Below are 20,372 nucleotides of genomic sequence, written 5' to 3'. Positions count from 1 at the left end.
GGTGTCTGAGGGAGGACTGTATTAAAATATAATAAGTAAATGAAAATGAGAGGAGAAAGCCTTAGAATCCTCTCTAGAGGAAGGAAGGGCCTGGTGACAGACTGTGGGGTTCTTGAAAAAAAAACCAGGACTGCCAGGCTACCAAAAGTATAGAAAGGGGTGGAGGAAGTAATAAATACCAGAAAGTTCGTGACTTCAGCCCATGGCAGGGGTCTTGCCTGTGAGTCCTGTGCTGGGGAAGAAACAGAGCTTCATTTCCTTCTGGGGATGAGGATGTCCCCAAAACAAGCCTGCACTGTTTGGGTTCAGAACTGGAGACTGCTGGCTGGCATGAGGACACTTCAGTAGCTGAGCAGATCTGAGGATGAGGATGAGTTAACTAGAGGACTGAATCTTGAAAAGGGCTAGATCTTTGTAGACATGCATGAGGAGTTTGTGGTCCGTACAAGGGGAAATCCCAATCCATTTAAGCCTGGTGGGAATGGTACGTAAACCTTTTGCTCAGCATCTTCTCATTATATCACAATCTGTAGCCTTGCTCTGGCTGCAACAGGAATTAGCAGCAAAATGCCTGCATTCCTTTCCCCTAAAGGATATAGAAGCCATTGGCAGAGGTGGAAAAGAGAAAATGTCACAGCAGAATCTGGAGAGCTCTGTGCACTTTGATGGAGGGAAGCGTGCACTTTTTGTCCTAGAATTTGTTCAGACTGGGCATGTGACATTGTTTATCCCAGGCATATCTAACGAATGAGCAAATGGGACATCAGGCTTGTGATAGGAGAACAGCAAATCAAATTTAAAATTTCTTATATTTACAAGTAGTAACAACAGGGTAGCTAGACTTGTAACAGTAGCATGCAAGGCTTATGAATAGGCTTTGGAGGGAAGAATAATATGAGAGGGTCGATAGGGGGGACAAAGAGAGGAAAGTGGAATATCATTTAACAATCTTTTACCAATGTTAGGTCCCGTCACACTATTATTTTTAAGATAATCAATTTTCATAGCCAGTGAAAATGTGGTACTAGGCTTCGGTATCTGATAGCTGCCATATGGGGAATTACTAAAGATGTTACATGTTACAATTCTGCTGGCTAAAGGGGAGACAAAAATATGTACTATAAATAGGAAAAGCATCAGCTTGGAGGAAAGCTGATAGTGATGCTTCCCAGATATCTTAGGTTAGTCTTAAAACTGATCCTGCTTTAATATAGTCATTAATGTTCTCAGTACACAGGTAGGGACACATTTATGCAAGTTGCTGGTAGTATTTAGAGGGCACCATTAGTAAAGGAGGATCAGGATATGCTACACAAAGGGCCAGATGACCTTCAGAAGTGGAGTAACAGAAGTGAAATAAAACTTAAGAAAGGAAAGAAGAGAAAAGCAGAACCATGTTTGGGAACATAGTGCTATAAGCTCATCAGTACCATAAATGAGGGGACATGAAAATGTGAGCATTTAGCCTGATTTCAGGATGATTGGACCGTTAGCATGAAGCATCTGGAAAAGAAATGTAGTACCTGATGGTCTGTTGAGGAGCAACAGGCCAGGGAAGTGTGAATGCCTTTGTCCAGGGAACCAGTATAACGTCTGCAGTGCTGTACCCTGGTCTGGTCACCTCGGGAGTGAGCTTCAGTGGAGGTGGATGTAGGAAAAGGCTTCAAAGGCAAGTAGAAAGAACCTTATACAGGGGCAGACTAGGGAAGAGTAGCTCTTCTGTTCTTGGAAAATGAAGACTAAGCAGCAAAGAAGGTCTTTTTTTTGTGTCTGACATTATCAGTCACTAAAACCTGGACAGACTGAATAATCTGTCTCTGTCTGTCTGAAACAGAGCAGTTTACCTGTGCTTCCACAGCCTGTGTTTGCATATGCAGTAGTCTAGAAGCCCTAGGCACAGGCCAGTCCCTGCAGGCCCAGCAATGGCCCTCATTAGAGCAAAGACAGCCCTAATCAGACCCATCTTAAAAAAATAAAAGGGAGAAACTGCGGAGATGAGGAACAGCAATGTGGAAATAATTCCATCTCCCCTGTGTGGGAGGCCAGTGTGCACTGACTGCAGAACTATTAGGTATTTGTCTATGTATCCTTTGAAAAGGAGAGCTGGAGGATGCTGATTAAACAGCTAAATCTTGAGATCTACTGCAAAGGCTTGGTCAAGATCTGCCACCACAAATGGATAAACCAAATGGATGTCAAGTCATGTGAACATATAGTGTGTGCAGATCCTTTGGCAAGGCGGTTTTATTTAAGCGTGCTGGTAAGGGTACGTACTTAAAACAAATGGCTTGGAGTTGCAGGAGGGGAAGCTGAATTGCAGTCTCCGTCATGCAGACCTGAATCTGGAGCGATCTGCGCTCGGAGTCAGGGAGGTTATACCTGTGGGCTTTCAGCCCGGTTTGGTTCGCTTGACCAACTGTCTTTTCACCTTTGCTCGCAAACAGCAGCCGATAAAAGTTGGCCTTGTCTGTGCTCTTTTTGGTGACTTAATCCAGCACAGGGTCACTTATCAGACCTCTTGTACACAAGGCAGAGTTAATTGGCTCAGATCCACCCGAGCAGAGGTCCCTGGAGCTATGCTGATTTTTACCAGAAAATGTTCTGACCTAGCACTCGATTTCTTTATGTAAAAGAGCTAGCTGGATTTTTCAGCGAGCTTAAATTAGTGATAAAAGATAAGTCTTTCCTCATTTCATGAGTTGGGAATGTATTTATTGTGCAAATACTTGCTGGGGAGGTAAGAAAGTTGTTCCCAAGCCATCGGGATGTATTTATTCCACCTCTGTGTTTTGGCTGCAGCAATATGTGTTCACCTGTGAGTTCCTGAGTGTGGATGTCACAGCCTCTGCCTAAGTGGCCTCTGTTTGTATTAATCTTACCTTACAAGATAAATAAATAATGTCGGAAGATAAATAAGCAGAAACACAAAAAGCACGGAGACATACAAATGGCTTGAGGTGCAATGCTGACTTACTAACAGTAGATGGTACTAATGCATCTCCAGCCACACCATCTTTCTGATGGATTTGAAAAGCCAAAAGAGACTTAGATCTGAATCCGCTAAAAATCATACAAGCCAAAGGCTGTAGAATATCATCTCCTCAACATCAGAGGGTGTTTAGCAGCCCAGTCACGGCCATATGTCAGTCTGTTGAGCTTTGCTGAGTTCTCAGCTGAAAAACGACCATATAGGAGAGTGGCAGGAAGCATAGCAGTTGTTATGAGACTTTGTGAATTTTAAATCTGTTTTCAGAGTTCATAAAAAATTCTCTCTGGCCTGCACTGGGGAAGCACTCTGAAAAATTACTGCAAAGATATGAAAGGCCAAGGTAGAAAACTTCTGAGATACAGCAGCATAGATTTTTGCTCCTTATTTTAACCTTTTTTACCCTGCTGATGTCTCTGTTCCGTGTCTTAATTATCTCTGAAGGAAATCCTACTCTTACCTCCCTTTGTGTATAGGATCCTGCAAATGTCATTAAGTCACATTGTTTCATTGCACTGGGGAGCCCAGGGAGCATTTCTATCATCCTTATGCATGTGATTAACACAGATTTTTGTAATGGGTAGCAGTTCACCTGGACCCGTTTCCATGGTGCCGCTAAGCTGCAAGTGTGGGATCTGGCACTCATTTGCTAAGAGCTGATGAGGAGTTGAAAGGGAATTTTCCCTTTGACCTTTTTTGGTAGAGGTCACTAGTGCTAATCAATTTCCCTATTGGCTTTCAAGCACTCTTCTTAGACATATAATCTGAAATTTGCAGTGAGCACTGATTAAAGGGAGACCAGCATGGATGCTTGTATGACAATTCCTTTCGGCAACCACTAAAGGTCAATCAAATACTTGCTAACCAGTATGAACCACTAGACTCCTCTGCTTCTTTAATGATAAGGTGAACTATGTTTTGAAGGCTCCATTGCTACCAGCTGGTGAAGTTCATATATCGTATAAATAGAAAGAGATGAAGATCTTAACGGACAGGTTTTGTTTTGACCAGGAGTGGTTGGGCTTTAACTTTCCCAGGCTTTGGGGAATGAGCTTATAACAGATTCACTCTTCTAACCTGTTTTATAAGTTTTCTAGTAACCTTCAACTAACTATTCATTAAAATGTCTGAGAAATTAAAAATCTACTTCTCTCTATTGTGGCACTGATAGGAACAGAAAGGATATTTTGTTTATTTGTCTACCATTGTATACTGGTACAGCTTTGCACAGTGAAAAGGTGCACGATTTATGTGCACGATAATTGGCAAAGATATGGTGAAAGCCAGTTTCCCAATGCCTGTTGACTGATGTTTTGAGCATGTTTTTGTATTGCCCTTGAAGTTAAGATTACTGAACACATATAGTATTGGTTCCTGGTCATTACTTACGTCCAGGTACCTGTTGCTAAAATGTTTAGCAATTAAAATCAAAGCTAGCTATCAATCCAGATCCCCATGAAACCAGTGAAAAGTTCCTGTAGATTATATGAGCAAACAGTTCAGTATATTCTGACCAAACACCATTTAAATCAGTGCAGGGATGCTTTTCCACCTTAGTGAAAGAACAGCATTAGTGTCTGTCTTCTCTCTGTACATAGGCACCCTCACTTTTACACCCACATTCATGTGCATGCACACATAGAACTACAGAAGACAGATCCCTGAAATCTATTCAAAAACATTATTGAGGTTAGGACTCATCTTCAAGGAGTTTTGCTTCATCCTAGAACAGTCAAAATTAATAAACTTTTTGTCTAAGTACATACACCAAGTTTCAGTTTAGAATATGTCAGAAACAAATGTATTTCATTAGGAATTTAGTTGTTGGGGTTTTTTTCCCAGATAGCTGTGAAATAAATGATGTAAATATTCTCACTTCCAGACAGGAAAAAAGTATTTAAGAAATGGTTAAATATACCCGTGAGAGAACTACCAATCAACACATTTTTTACTAGTTTTGTTTTGTATTCTTTTCTGACTAGTATGTTCACGACCAGCTGTTTTTAGAGGTAGTAAAAATTCTCAAGCTCACATTAGAAGGTTTTCAGTTACATGATCTATAGCTACAGTTGTTAGAACCCTTGGCATGGCATTTAAAAATTAGAAGATTGTTTTTGTTGAGTAAAGCACCAACGTTCTGAAATAATATTTCACCGGACTTACAGAAAATGTTTTTAAACTTTGCGCTTAATGACCAAGTGATAGGCAATTTGGTAGGCAAGGAGTTTCCAAATGTCACTTAAAGTGATGTCCATTTAATCTGTGTGAACATTAGAAATTTCAGTGCACTTATAAGGGAAGGACTTGTACCCACCCAATCAACCTTGGCCAATATTTCTTTATCCACACTAATGTGGTAGCTCACCTCACCCATGACTTCCCTCCGCATTGGCGGTGAAGTATACATGCAACAGAAGTCTCCCTTGGCTTTGTTGATCAGCTTAAATGAGGAAGCTAGCAAAGTTTAGTCAAATCCTAGCAAGTTTTGCTCTTTATGGTGCACTGCCCAATGTTTCTTGTTTTCTGGGCAGAAATTACCTGTCTTGTGTACCATCAGTCTCTGCTAGGCAGCTTGTACAAACCTCTGCCTCTATTACAGAAGCGAGCACTGTAAGAAACATGTTCAGGCTACACTGATAGAGAAACTGGGGCTTATAATGGTGCAGTGGTTTGTTGCTCTCTCAGATTACTTCAGACTCCGGAGGGAAAATAAATACTGAGAGTTAAAGGAATGTATGAAATTCAGAAGGGCTACAGGAAAAACTAGCCTGCCATTCTAAGAGCAGCAAAACTAACGAAATAAGGATGGATGATTGGATCTACCACCAAGATTTATTAGGCAGGATCATTTCAGGTTCCTGAAACAAGGTGGAGAGCACAAATGCCAGTATTGCCAGTAGCACTGCTTCCCCAGGTGCCCATGAGGAAGAAGGTCTTGTGAGATCACTAAGATGGGCCAGCCTACTTTGGCCCTTCCATATGGATGTTTTTGCAGAACAGGGGAAAAGATCTGTACTTCTGCCAGTCCCTGGGACATGGCAGGAATCAGGAAAGCTAATGGCCCTAGCTAATTGGCTAGGTCAGGAGAGCAACTTAGACCCTGGCCCCTGCAGGGACCAAAGCATCTTGCAGCTAGCAGCGACTGAAGCCAGCTCTGCCCTTGGCACCCAGCTGCCAGGACTTGGTGCCTCTTGCAGCAGTTAGCACTTTCACCAGCGGGCTCTGCCCTGTGCACTGCCCTTCTGGTGCACCCTGCAAGTTATGAGGGTCCAAGAGGTACTGGGAGAAGATGGGAGCTGGAAAACAGGTGAAGGAGAAGGCAGTGAGGACCCTGCCCAGCTGAGAGTGAGGGTGTGTGGGGAGGGTCCCTTGGTCCACATGCACTCAGCCATGCCGCCCTCCTTGCCTCTTTAGCCCTGGGCTTCAGTGATGCTTACAGCACCTCTAGCACTGGGCCATCTCTACCCTTCAGTTGCCCACCAGGCTGCTACCCAAAACACTGGATGCTCCCCGTGGAGGTGGAACCAGCCTACACACATTTCTTGCTGGTATTTCAGGCCCCATCATGCCTTCCTTAAACCCAGTGATCTGCAGAAGCTGACACCACCTCTCAGGTGGTGCTTGCCCCTCGCTGGGCTGGCAAAGCCCCATCTGCAGTGCAACCAAGGGGCTGAGAGGCACTGCCAGCATGGTGAGGGAGCAGCACTGCAGAGCTAGTGTTCGCTGGCAGAGAAGGAGAGAGAAACTGGCCATCTCAAATGCCCTCTCATTAATTCCAAGCCCTACTATTTACTTCTTGAAAATCATTCCTACCTATATGCTATAGTCACTGTTTCCATGTAAAACTTCAGAAAATAAAGCTACAATGCCAAAACAGATCAGCATAAGTAGTGTCAAAGAATCTGGGTGATAGTTTTATTTTTAGAGTAGAAGTGGCCATTGCTTTGCATACGAGTGGACAGAGGATGCAAAATCCATAAGGAAACCAAATGTTCAGCTTCACATTCAGTCGTCGCTCTGTGTCTCCTCTTAACCAGTATCACAACTAAAAGGATCAAGGAAGTTAAATATCAGTGGGGCTGGCTGACATTTTGTTGTGGTTGTGTAATGAGAAATACGGCATATTCCTGCTTTTTTTGAACTGAGAGTCATATGGAGTGTAAGTAACATTTGTCATGGTACCACTAGTGAAGTTAAACACACTGGAGTGGAACTGGGGGGGAATTGGGAGGAATAATTCGGGCCTGCAACCATGACTTATGGGCTGAAAGCAGGACAGTATGGAGACATGACAGCTCCTTGACAGTTACTCTCGTCCTGCCATAGACAGTTGTAACAATTACACTTATGCTTAATTACTGCACTTAGACTGTGGTAGGCTAAAGCACTCAGTAGGATAGGAGGTGTTAAGAAGCAGAATGCGTTTAAATTTAGAAAATCCTCTTGAGAAATATCCTCATTTCACACTTATTATTAGCAAAGCCAGCTTTGGAGAGAAAATCTTTGCTTCCATGACTGGAACCAGTGTCTTCAGCAAGAAGCAGAGGTATAGAAATCTCTTGTATGGGTACATCGACGTTCCATCTGCTCTGAAAATCTAGTAGCTGCTGAGTCATCTCCTGTGCCATGTATATGTGACATAATTTTTAAAGGTTATCAATACAGGGGCACTGCCTGCATAACGGATAGGGCGGGTTCTCTTATTTCATTTTTCTGTGAGCCTGAAAGTAAATATCTGTCTGATCCTACTACTGTTAAATTCAATGACTAAAGCCCTTGTTTGTTCCAATGGTGGAGGATTTAATGTTACAAACTTAAATAATTCAAATAAGTGACCCATAGTGATATGAGGCACACATCCAACAGGCAGAAGGTCATTTTCTTCTTAAGCTGTTTATAGATGTGAATTAAGATGCCTATGAAAAATGCTCTACCATTTCTTCCAGATTCAAACATGTAGCAAAATACATGCAGAGCAAGCAGATTTTATAGGGGGAGGATAGGAGCAAAAAATTGCAAATAGCATATTGTGCATCTCACAGTCTTGGCTGAAGCTGTCAGCACCCAGTGGTTTCTGTTGGGCTGCTTGTGGGCTGAGATTTCTGGTATCCTGTACTCATTGTGCACCTTGTGTGTTGGGCTCCTTTGAAAATTTAGGTACTTGTTTTCCTGCCTAATTGGAAGCAGAACTCGTTAGAAAATGTATTCACTTTCCCTCCAGGGATGGTACTACACTAAAATACAGTGTATGCTTTGGCTTAATTTAATAAGTCATAATCTCTTCTCATATTTTATTACATTTTAGTGCGAGGTGATTTTTTCCAGAGATGACTCAAAATAATACAAAAGAAACAAGCTTGTCCTGTGAACAAAACATGAATTATAGCTGATAAAATCAAGATAGCTTGAAGGCTTGCCAGCACAAAGAATGAACTCCCTCAGATTCCTAACTTACAGAGTAATGTTAGCAACCCCAAACTTCCCTAGTAATTTTGAAGTTTAAAGCAACCTTAAGGACAGTCTAAGGAAATCAATAGAAATAAAAATTTCCTGTCAATGCAGAAAAGAATTGCTGCGAAATGAGGAAAAGAGCAAGGTGATTTCTGCTATTTCAATGGAGACTCGCAGCTTACAGTGCTCTCAGACACACTTAACCCATGCCTTCTGGATGTGGATGTTGTTATGCTCATTGGGAACTGCCATCTCAAGAAAGTAGGTAATGCTGTGTGTGGAAATGTCAGCATAAGCAGAACGAGGTGTTCACTTGGTTTTCTGAGTTTCTTGCATGGGGGATATTGTGCTGAAGCTCCATAGACTGCATTATCTCACAGCTCCTCGCCAGGTGCTGTTCAAGATGTGAGCTTTGGCTTTTAAAGCCGTTTATGGGTGGAATACAGCACACTGCTGGCTCAGGCTGGGAGCCTTCAGATCGGGGGGTGTAAATTCAGCGTGCAGCTATAACTGAGCTTTCAGGGATTTACACTGTGAATCTCATATGATTTGGTAGTCTGGTGGAGCTGTTGTTTATTTTAATGTTGGAGAGCATCTTTCAGTCAGGCCTTCTACAAGAGGAAGTGGAACTAATGCAAAGAAAGATTATATTGGGTTTTTAAATATACAGAACTCATGTTTAAGGATCCCAATAAATTCATAAAAATTCACCTATAAAATCCATTAGAAAAGCTTCTCTTTATCCTCATCAGTTTCTCTGTTGCAGAATGCAAGAAATAAACTGATTTCAGTGGAGACTATACCTTGTGAGCTGAAATCAGCCCCAGTTCAGTGAAGAATAAAAGAATGTATGTAAGCACTTCTACATTAAGGTTTTGGATGTAGGTAGAGGTGTGCCTAAAATGAAACGTGTTCTGCTAAACAGGATTAGGCATGAAAGAGACAATCGCATAAAGCACATGATGCGCTCTGTCTCTTCAAGATGTTCTCAGGAACTTTGTCTCACACTGGAACTTTTCTCACAGTGCACGTGATGATGTATAGGCTTGGTATTTTTAGAATGACAAGTAATGCAAAAGGCTCTTCTCTCTCCATTGGATCATTCATTTTTCTAGATGCCTTATGCCAGAATTTTCAGAAGGTATCCACTCACTCTGATCTTCAGTGTTGTCTGCACAGTCTGTGGAATTTATAATCGCTGTTCTTCTCTGCCTCTTGCTTTAGATATACGTTCTTGAACGTTCCCTCCAGCCTGACCTCTGTTGGTGTTTTTTGAGCCTCTCCAAAACTGTAGTTCTCAGAAATTAGACACCTTAAGCCACTGGCAATATTTTAAAATGTCTGAAGATCATATTCCAGATTTCCTTTTTAGCCTTGGCCAAGTTGCTCAACTTCTCTGTAGCTTCAGTTTCTCCACCTGAAAAAGGGGGAGAATATCTATGTTGTAAGCTTGCTGTGCAACTTAATTCAGAAATGTGGTCAGGAGGTGCTCCAAACTCCTAGGGTACAGAATGCAATTAAGCTACAAAAATATTCTTAGTACTAGTATTAGTATTAGTATTAAATAATAATACCTATTATTCTAAATATACCATTCTCCTACTTCATGCAATACTATCTAAAAGACCATTCACCTTACAGAGAGACATGCTCTGCATGGTATGGATGAAGTCTTAGCTGCATGGGAGTTTTGCTGTTGGCTTGTGTGGGGCTAGAATTTAACTTGATGGTCAATCTTAAACCTGTGTTAATCAATGCAAGATCAAGGCTTCTATATTGTGAAAATGTGAGTTGTCCTTGATTTTTTTTAAACCCTGCAGAACCATTTATTAGGCATAAAATACATTCGAAAGGAGAAAAAAATGTAACTATGCATTTCAAATCAGTTAAATATTGCTGGCATTAAATATACTTTAGTCTTATGAATAATTTGGAAAGATTATTTCAGTGGAAAGATTAATCAAGGTTCAGAAATATCCCAGAGTCAATGATACTCTTGCAACTGCTGTCTGAAATCAGTATGTACTTTCCAAACTCTTCAGAGGACTGGTGCCTACCCCAAAGACTTCAAAGCCTAAGATGGGGGGAGAAACAAAAAAATAGCCTCTCAGTGTTTTTCAGATACTGAGATTGGAATTGGTTGAGGCTGATGGGATGGCAGTCTGCTAATGACTCTCTTATCCTTTAGGATTTTGTTCAAAATGAAGACTGCAACACATATGAGATTGAGAGCGTACAAAATCTGAGATGAGGAATCAGTTCCCCACTGCCACATTTTTAGCCTAAGAAGTACATAGCTACAATTTGAGGCAGACTTTTCAGTTCTCCTTGTATGCGTAATATTTGAAATGCATGCATCATACTGAAAGGATGGTGGAATTGATGCTTTCTAGTTCAAGGTCTGCTGCTCAAAACATTTTCTGCTTTATTAGCTGTATGCATGCTGTGCTGTCTCATAGTGCTCAGTGAGAGTACTCTTGGGTGCCAGGATTTGCAGGATTCAGGCCAGAACAGAATGTAAGATTAGGCTCTGAACTGGTACAAGTGGACAAACTGCAGGTGTGTAGAGGGTGGCAAAACTACACTAGTGCTGTTTACTCACCACCTCCTGATGTCACTTGGAGTTTTCCCTTTCAGCCTGTTGCTGCAACATATGGGTCTAATAAATCACTTTTCTACATCACAGGCACCAGCTGGATCTCTGCTGTTTAGCTCACTAACAGTTAATATCTGTGAGCCATTTTCTCCAATAAAGAGAGCCACTCTTTTGTGGAGAAACCCTTTACCAGCCTGGCAACTTGTGAACTCCTTAGCATTTGATCTGATGCAGATAGTGCTCCTGATGAAATCAATAGCTGTATTGATTGAGTGGTAACCTGAGGGACTGGGCCTGAACTGGGCTAACACAGCTAAGAGATGAAGCCAGTGACTGAAATGCTTTCAGTAGTTAGGAGCTGTCCCCTAACACAAGAGATTTTCTGTAAAGCAGAGATTTTAGATGTCCTCATAGGAACTCTGATGTATAGACAACTCATCCCTAAATCAATCTTTTCATCCAATAAACTCAAAGTTCTCACTGTGACTGAACTCCCAAGAAGCATCTAGAGGTGCTGCTGCCTTTCATGCTTCCACAGTTGTGTTCTCCATTAGGTGGAACACTGGCTCCCTCCAGTACAGAACTGAGCAGTTTGCTGGCTCCTTTGACAGAGGGAGTCTCCTTGGAGTGACTGGGAACAGCAGGACCTCAGAGCTACCCTGGGTTGTGCTATTACAGAGCCATTACAACCCTTTGCTCTCCTGGCCATGAGGAAAGGCAGCTCTAATTGCTGCAGCTCTGCAAATCTTTCCAGTGCCTGTGTGGCACTTTCACCTTCTAGTCTTTCAAAAGTAGCCCTTCAAAATGAGCACTGGCAATCCAGAGAAAAACAGTGTGTTAATCTCCATGGTCATCCGAGGGGCAAACCAAACTTGGAGCACTTTAGCGGCTGGGCTTCATAACCTCTCTGCTTCGTGCCAATGTGACCAACCTCTGGAGACCTCACAGATTCATTCCTCACCTTGGTTAACCAGCTTTATCTAGCAGCATGGCTGGGGTCAGTTACACTTACTAAAACTCCTGACCTTGGATAAAGCCTCACTGATCCCCTCAACGGGACAACAACCTTTTTCAATACTGATAAAAGGCCTGATTCTGTACACCATTCTGCAGTTTTCCACCGAGTTACTCTTGACTAACACCAGTGTTAGGAAAATACAGCAAAGATTTCTGAAATGTTTACATGGGATATTATTTTGGAGGTTTGGGTTTTGTTTTTTGGTGTGTTTTTTGGTTTTTTTTAAATTGATACCAATTGATCAATACTTTTTCCATGTCACAGTGAGAATCAAAGCTAGAACTGTGTCTGCATCTGTTTATCAGTGCTGCTTTTGTAGTGGAAGACAGTGTCATTTATTGAAAAATGTGCGGTACCTACAGTATAACTAAAAATTTGTCTATGCGGGAAAAATACAGAGGATTAAACTGATGCATAAATTTAAAGGTTGGGTGAAAATTTATGTGGACATTCTTCTGGCATATGAGAGGCTTGTCTGAGCTTAACTTAAAATTAAGCTCAGAGACATTGTCGCTGGGTATTTTTCTACCCTGAAAAAAACCCACTAACTTAATTAACTGTGCTTTTCTCTGTTTAGTGTACCAAAATTTTGACCTGGTGTGTGGACCACAGGAGGTGTTCCTAGATAAGTGCTCAATAAAGCTTTCTGTTCCTCTGTGGGACCTTTCTTGCCAGGTGATTCAGGTCAGCTGCTGTGATAAGCCAGGATCAGATATCTATCTTTGAATCCAATTGTGCTAAAAAAAAGGGGTGTTGTCTCCCAGCCTTTCCTCCTCTCCCAGTTGTTTGTTGGTGTCTCCCTTCCAGATGTTATCACATCCTCAGATTGTTTGCAGAGATGTTCAGAAGAGGGTCCTTAAGTTGCTTCTGACAAAATCCTCTGGGTTAGCAAAGAGCTATTACTTAAGCCATCTTAAGTAAACCTGTCTTGTTTTGATTGATAGGGATTGAGAATGCTTAAAAGATCAGTCCTTAAGAGGCTATGTGTCCTGCCTGCCTGCTGATCCGGTGGCAAAGCAGTGGCAGGTAGCTGGAGACAGTAACCACTCATGAATTTGCAGAAAGCATATCTGCCCAACATCCCAGCCTCACTGACACCAGTGGTGGTGGGCTGGAACTCCTGGGTTCCATTCCTGATTTAGCTGCTGGGCCCACTACATAGTCTTGAGCGCATCAACCATCTATAACTTGGTTTCTGCATCAGGGCATAATCATCTTCACAGCAGGAGGACTGTAAAAGTTAATTGTAGAGTGATTCAATCCCCTTGGTGCTGAGTTACAGGCAACTGGTGCTGCTTCTGCACTTCATAAGAATTAACTTTTTTTTCTTTCTGATATCTTGAGTAAATGAAAAGCAAAATTTGTGTTTGTAATGGGAAACTATACTTCATTTTGAAGAATGTTGTTTATTCTGATGACTCACTGTTGGGATTGTTGCTGTTAAGTGGCGCAGCAAGGAATCCTCCTTCTCAGCCCCCATCAGAACAAGCACACAATTCCCAGGAACAATGCGTCAAACAAACAGCTGTCCACATGGAGTGCTAAAATCTGCTGTCTGGGTGCCCCTGATATTCAGTTCGACTTTGTATTGCTGGGTAAATTTAGCATGAGTGCATTCTTACGTGTATTCAATTTAAACCCACATCAACTTCTCAGAGAGACCAATGCAAGTAACACTGGAGTAAGCATAGCAGCCCTGGCTCCTTGTCTGGAGTTAGTCTGATGCTATTTTTGGCCATAGGGTGATGTTAGTTGTTATGATGTGCAGAAAAAAATAAGTGGTTGTTACATGCTAGCTAGGTTGCTAGGACTGTGCTGTAGGCAAGCAAATTTTTTGATAGAACACCCTACCTGTCCTTGAGAACAGCAGAAGGGAAGAGTCCCCTTCCAACGTTAACACAAGTTAGGAACACCTTTTCTCCTCCTGAAGACTGGCAGAGAAAGCCCAGTGTAAAATATTTGTCAGCAATGTCAGCTTGAGGAGTACCCATTCCTGGCTCACAGTGACAAAGCACAGTCCCTCAAGCGGTCATCTCTGTTGGCAGCAAACCACAGTGCAGAAGTAGTAATAAACAGTCAGGTGTCATCTCACTCTTGAAGAAAACAGAGTATGTAACTACACCTGGGAGTGTCTGCCTAGGTGGTGCACAGCTGGGATGCTCCCCAGTCTGGCTGATGTTCCTCCTTCCAGCATCCTGGCTTTGTAGAGTAGTATTGCATATATGTTGATATATACAACCTGAAATATGGTCTGAGTAACTCTTCCGGTGGAATAGCTGGGGCAGGGGAGTGCTGCTTGTGTGGCTGGAAGAATCTGAAATTGAGTCCTTAAAAAATGAAAATTAACAATTATTGTTTGGTGATGGCAAAGGGTCAGTGTGCAAAGTAAGTGGTTTGGTAATACTGCTATAGCCCAGAAGTAAAAAATCTATTTTCAAGCAAGTATCCTTCCAGAAAATTCTCACTCTTCAAATTTTTATAAGATGCTTTTAGCTCTCCCAAGATGATATGATGGATGGTGAGAAAGCAAATTAAACATACTGAGTTTAAGCTGGTTTACTGCTTAACTGTATCCTCTACCGGGTTTACTGTTTTTTTATTTTAAGCTGCAAAATGGTTATTACCATCTTAAAGCTGGGCTCCAGTCTCCAAATCCCTATAACATCATGCAAAAGTAAATGGGACAGTTAACTGACAGACACTGTCATAACTTACCCACTGGAATCTCATGCAAGTTTCTGACACTAAAATCCTGCCTGTGAAGGTGCAGAACCAAATCCTGTCATCACCTGAGGCAAACACAGTTTGACCACAGCAGCTTTGGGTAGAGCTGTATCCACACCACCAGGCACAGTTAAGGGCCAGCCCTTACCTCCTCCGTGTCCAAAGGGCATCTTACCCTCTTGGTGTCTGTCTGAGTAGCTGCAGTGTGACAGTGCCTCTCGTGATCAAAATCTTTAAGAGGAAAAATGGAGATAGTGGGGGGAGGGTGGGAGATGGGATTTCCCAAAGAAGCCCGGCGCAAATCATTCCCCCGAGGGTGGGTTGGGATTGCAGGAATATCTGCTGGCAGCCTCTCGTGCAAATAGGGACCATCCACTCTGGCCCTCAGAGGCTGTCAGCTGTCCCTCCCTCCCTCGTCTCCACGGTGGCAGGGCTCCCTTGGAGCAGTATTGCCAGACATCTGTTAGCTGCTGCTACTTCTGATCGTTTCTCTGCTTGCCACGCAGTGACCCCAGGAGCAGCTCAGACTGTCTCAAGTGACATTAGTTAACTGCTCTTTATTCCTCTCTCCATGGCTGCTGTGTGGCCACTGTCACCTTCACATGGGTTTGCTGTGGCACCAGGGTTCCTCCTTCCCCAGCAGGACGGAGCCAGGGGACAGGACCTGGGTGGGGAGGACAGTGTGAGAAGCCTTTCCCCCTCCTACTCTTGTTCCAGTGTATAGTCCAGGCTCCTCTTCTGTTTTTCTGACACATTTCTCCTTGCTCCCTACAAAGGCTCATTTTCTCAGGCTGATTTCAGAAGCAGTGGGAGACGCCAATGTGAAGCCAGCGTCGTAAAAGCACACTGAAACCTAGCTTAGACTTGGAGCCTGGCCTAGCCAGATCAGCAATAAAATTTTCAAAAGGAAAGAGGAAAAAAGCTATTTCCCATCACAGGAGCAGTGGGGTGTTTTCCATGGGAACAATGATGTTCTGGTTAAGTTCTAAGAACTTTTCTAATTATTAGGCCAAACCAATGTGAAAGCTGATGTCAGCAGGAAGAGCTGATGGGAGGAATTATAATTGTGTCTGGGGCCATATGAAAGCATTATACCATGTCTTGCTCCAGATTTTGCATGAGTCATTTTCCTCCTGGTCAGGATTTTGTATTGAAGTGCAGACTGGCAGTTGTCTGGATCTTTCCTTGTGCCAAAACTGCTGTGAAGATGGTTTTGTTTGTTTTTTTTCCAGTGCCACTGTGAGAAGCGCCATCAATAGAATTTCTTTGCTGTGGAGGGAGCATCAAGCAAGGCATCACACTGTGTGGGGCAGTAATTGCAACACTTGCTGCTGATTTATTGTCAGCAAGTTCTCTTGTGCAAAGACTGCTTCCTCAGTTCCATCCATAAAATTCCACTGGTTTCAGGAGGAATTAGGGCTGCTTGCCACTTCTGAGTATCTGCCTCTGAGCGTTTAGGTCTTTAATTGTATGTAGATTTTCTGCAGAAGCCCATTTGCTGCAGAGACCTACTGTTAGACACCACAGTGCAGGACTCTTCCCAAATTATACTGTAGTTTCCATCTGTAAAGCTGAGATAACAGTTTTGCTCCTCCCTTGATTAGAAGGCATTTTAAAAAGCAGATCCACCTCTTTCCCTTTCAGTTCATCCCAGCTCCTCATGGCATCACTGGAGAAGTGCCCACTGTTTTCAGATAGAGCGGGACTGGATACCCTGGATACTCCAGGATGCTCTGAAGAGACAGAGTCACCAATTTATTGATGTTGTCAGCTGGTGAAATGGGTTACAAGGCTGTGTAAATCTAAATTTTGTAGGAAGCAACAAAGCAAGCAGTTATGTCATAGAAAATGGGCAAAGTCTAAAAATGATCCGACAGTTGTATCAAGCGCTTCCCACTACAGTCTTCAAATCAGAGAGGAAAACCCATCAGCTACTTTGTGATCCATGTCATTTGTGTCCATATGATGAGTTAAGCCACTGCACTAGCATCAGCCGCATTCATTCACAGCTGTATGGTACTTGCTGAATCCTCGTGCAGTCTTTCTGATGCATAATCTGGAAGGCTTTGTTATGTGTCAAGCCTGCTTAAATGTTCATGCACTTAAAAATTTCAAAGGCTTCTCTCACACCCACAAGGCACTGGCAGAGCTCCCCTTCCTCAAACCTCTCCTAGGCTGCTCTGGGAGAGGCTTGACTTTTTAGCCACTCTGGGTGTTAAGCGTGTGCTCTGAAGAGTCAGTGCTCAGCCCTGGTATGAGGTCGCTGTTCACACCTGGGCACCGATCTTCCCAGACTCAGACATGTGGATACTCAGAAGCTTTCAGTTTATGCATGCAAGAATATGTATTTGCACAGAATGCACCAGCTTTGCAGAGAGTTTTACTTAGTAGCAGAAAAATATATGAACCTACCAAAAAAAAAAAAAGAAAAAAATCACCAAATTTTTTTTCTATTTTCTACCTCTCTTTCTTTACCATCGTAGGCATTATTCAGAGTCCCGTAAGTTCATCAGTTTTTCTTTGTAGTTCATCTTAGGACTTTTGAGCCCTCCCATCTTTTTCAGCTCTGCCTTTTGGCAGGTACCTCAGCTAAACCAGAACATGCATGCTGGAAAAGCATTTCCTTCTTCTGCCCCATCTTCTGCTCCAGACCTTGTGTATTTTGCTGCAAGTATGTTTCTGTATCCCAAAGACTGATATGTCTTGATTTATGTATTTGTTTTTCATAATTTTCTCTGCTGCAGACAGCAGTCCTCTGCACAAGAGCTGGAAGAAGTGACTTTTCCTGCTCCATCTTAGCATCTTCTGACAGTGACTCCTGAAACAGATAAGCCTCCTTCCATCAGTCCTTTGCAGTTTTCTGATGCAAATTCATAAAACAGGAATTAAAATTCATCCTACTGCAGTATGTGGTAGTTTCCCTCTTGACAGTTTTCTGAGTGAGAGCAGCAAGTGTGAAGGTGTTGAAAAGCAGCCTGGAGTGCTCCATGTCAGCTGTAGCTCTCTAGCAGGAAACACTGCTGTAGTGAGACCAAAAACCGATATTAGCACGGTGTCCAGGGCAATGCTGCCTATTCTTTTAGTTCTTTTAGAGAACATGCTATTTTCTTGCTTCATTGCTTCATCTGCAGCACACTGGCATGGTAACTGTCATTATTATTATTATTAAGGGGTAGTCTATCATGCTTTTCAGTGGAAAATTGGATTCCTGACAAAATCGTTTTGCTTAAAGTTTTGTCTTTGGTGAGAAAAAGTCACTTTTTTAAAAATTAAAAATCATTCAAAGAATATATTTTTTGCCTGAAACTTTTAGAAAGTATTTCTTTAGTGCAGTGTTGTTAATTTTTATGGGACACAGGGACAGATGTGTTTATATTTTCTGTCTGTTTTTATGGCTCACTATTATAGCACTGACTCTTGTGGTTCTTCAGAATACTGTTCAAGTGCCAAAGAATGAACAGAGGGGCAGTATCTATTTCACAGTTTTATCAGGATAAATCCATGCTAGCGCCACTGAAAGCAAGGCAGTTTCTTTGTATATGTGTCAGTCGATCCACAGGGCTTCTTGACTGGGTGAGCGCTGGGGGCAGAGCTCCCTAGTGGAGACGTGGCTTATATTGGCAGAATAATAGTAATCTTTTGCCAATATACTTCAAACTAGTTTCCCATACTGCATAAACTATGTCTGGAAGAAAACTAGTTTCTGCTGACAACGCTTTTGTCAGAAGAAAAATACCCAGCCTCTGACCGAGACAGTCATATGACCAGACACATTACGTGCAGGCAAGGGCTCAGTTGCGGTATCTGGTCCCGATTGCCACCTGGCTAGCCCTGCAAAGGGATTTTCTGCTCTTTTTGCTCCCTTGTAGTAAAACCAAATAACACCACTTCCCAGCCCCTGGATGCTCAGGTCAGAATTATAAAGGTGCAGGCAGACTTGGTAGCTAAAGCAAGTCCCCCTACTAGTCTGTGATTTTCATGTGAATGGCCAGGTTCATCACCGTGACCTGCCAGCAGAATAACGGTCTGTCTTCTTGGTGATAAGCCACAAAACCCTGGAGGCACTCCTGGCACCTTCTGAAGCGCAATCTAAGGTGCATGTCAGCACTGATTAAATGGAAGCTTTATAGAAGGCGGTTTGGGCCTTGATTATTTCAGAAGCACCAGTAGTCAGGGAACTGGATCGCTTGAGCTGTCAGCTGGGTGATTTAGTGCAACTCCTATAGGGAATAATGAAGGTTGTGATAAACTGCAGTGTGAGAAGCCAGTAAATAACTTTTATGGTAGAACTGTATTTGGAAACACTGAATAATGGCAACTAGTGTCACGGATCTTATGGAAAGGTGCTTTCCAGAGTTATGTATTTAAATGGACATGGTGGGTCTAAGCTGTTCTTTGGGAGCTCAGTTGAAATCGATGGAATGACTTCAGGGTTCATTTAAGAAAAGAAGATGCCATCAATAATGTTACATATTTATTGATAACATGAAACAATTAACTCCTTTGGAGAGGAGGAGTAAATGTGTTTATGTTAATGCTGATTTATTACTTTATTACTTCTGTAACACAAAACAAGACTTCCAATCCCTAGCATCCACTTGGTTTTTTATTTTGGCTTATTTATTAGTTATGTTTATCATGAAGCCCACACAAATGAGGAGAGACATTTATTATGTCCTTTTTATTTCACAATGCATAATTCAAATCTGGAAATACTGTTTTCCAGAAGAAATACACATTTATTTTAATGCTTTTCTCTGATTTTATTTTCTATAGGTTATTCTAAGAACTGGTCACATTTGAGTCTTTATTTTTATTATTTTTAAATTCAGAAAACTCTATTGTCCAGTGGAGTATTAAACCTCATGTTCTGGTTGTAGACAGCATTAGATTAATAGATTCTTACTAAAAATTATACATGAGATTCCTTTTGTGCTTTCATGAGCTGACCTTCTTTGGTATTCTAGCAAAATTTTCAGGGGAAATAACTGAAGTCACTCTGAAATACTATGTGCATTTGGAGTGCTATACCATGGAGTCTATGCACCAGACAGGTGCTTGTACTGACTGTAATTAGAATTTGCTTTGATAATGCTCAGAGTGTCCATACACATGGTGATAACTTCTCAAAAACCTCTCTGCACAAGTCATGGGTCTCTTTTCTCTGCTTCCCTGTGCTTTGGGCACTGAAGGAGCGTAGGAAGCTGGCATTTTACTCTGTTGGGGCCCGCACTGACTGAGGTGCACGGCTGTGACAGGCTGATGGGTGGTGGAGGACCAGGCGTGTGCTGAACCGTCAGACCTGATCCGGTTCCAGCACCAGCTGGTGCCCAGGTTGGCTCTGACTCCAGGGAGCGGGCTCCTGGGCTGTGCTGCAGGCAGCAGGGGCTCTGGATGTTTGAGGAAGGTATAGGTGGCTGTGACCACTACCTGGTCTCCGTGGCATTCTTCTTTCCCCTCTGCTATGCAAATCCTCCGCAGGCCTTCTTTTTCTGAGTCCTCATTATTTACTGGAGTGAACTTGCCAGCAGTGAAGGGTGTTGGTCTGATTGCCTCACGCACTGACATCCAGCCCACTATGCAGCTCTCAGGTGCTG

This window comes from Falco rusticolus, chromosome 13 (genome assembly GCF_015220075.1).
Source record: "Falco rusticolus isolate bFalRus1 chromosome 13, bFalRus1.pri, whole genome shotgun sequence".
Lineage (NCBI taxonomy): Eukaryota > Metazoa > Chordata > Aves > Falconiformes > Falconidae > Falco > Falco rusticolus.
Note: the sequence above shows the minus strand (reverse complement) of the source record.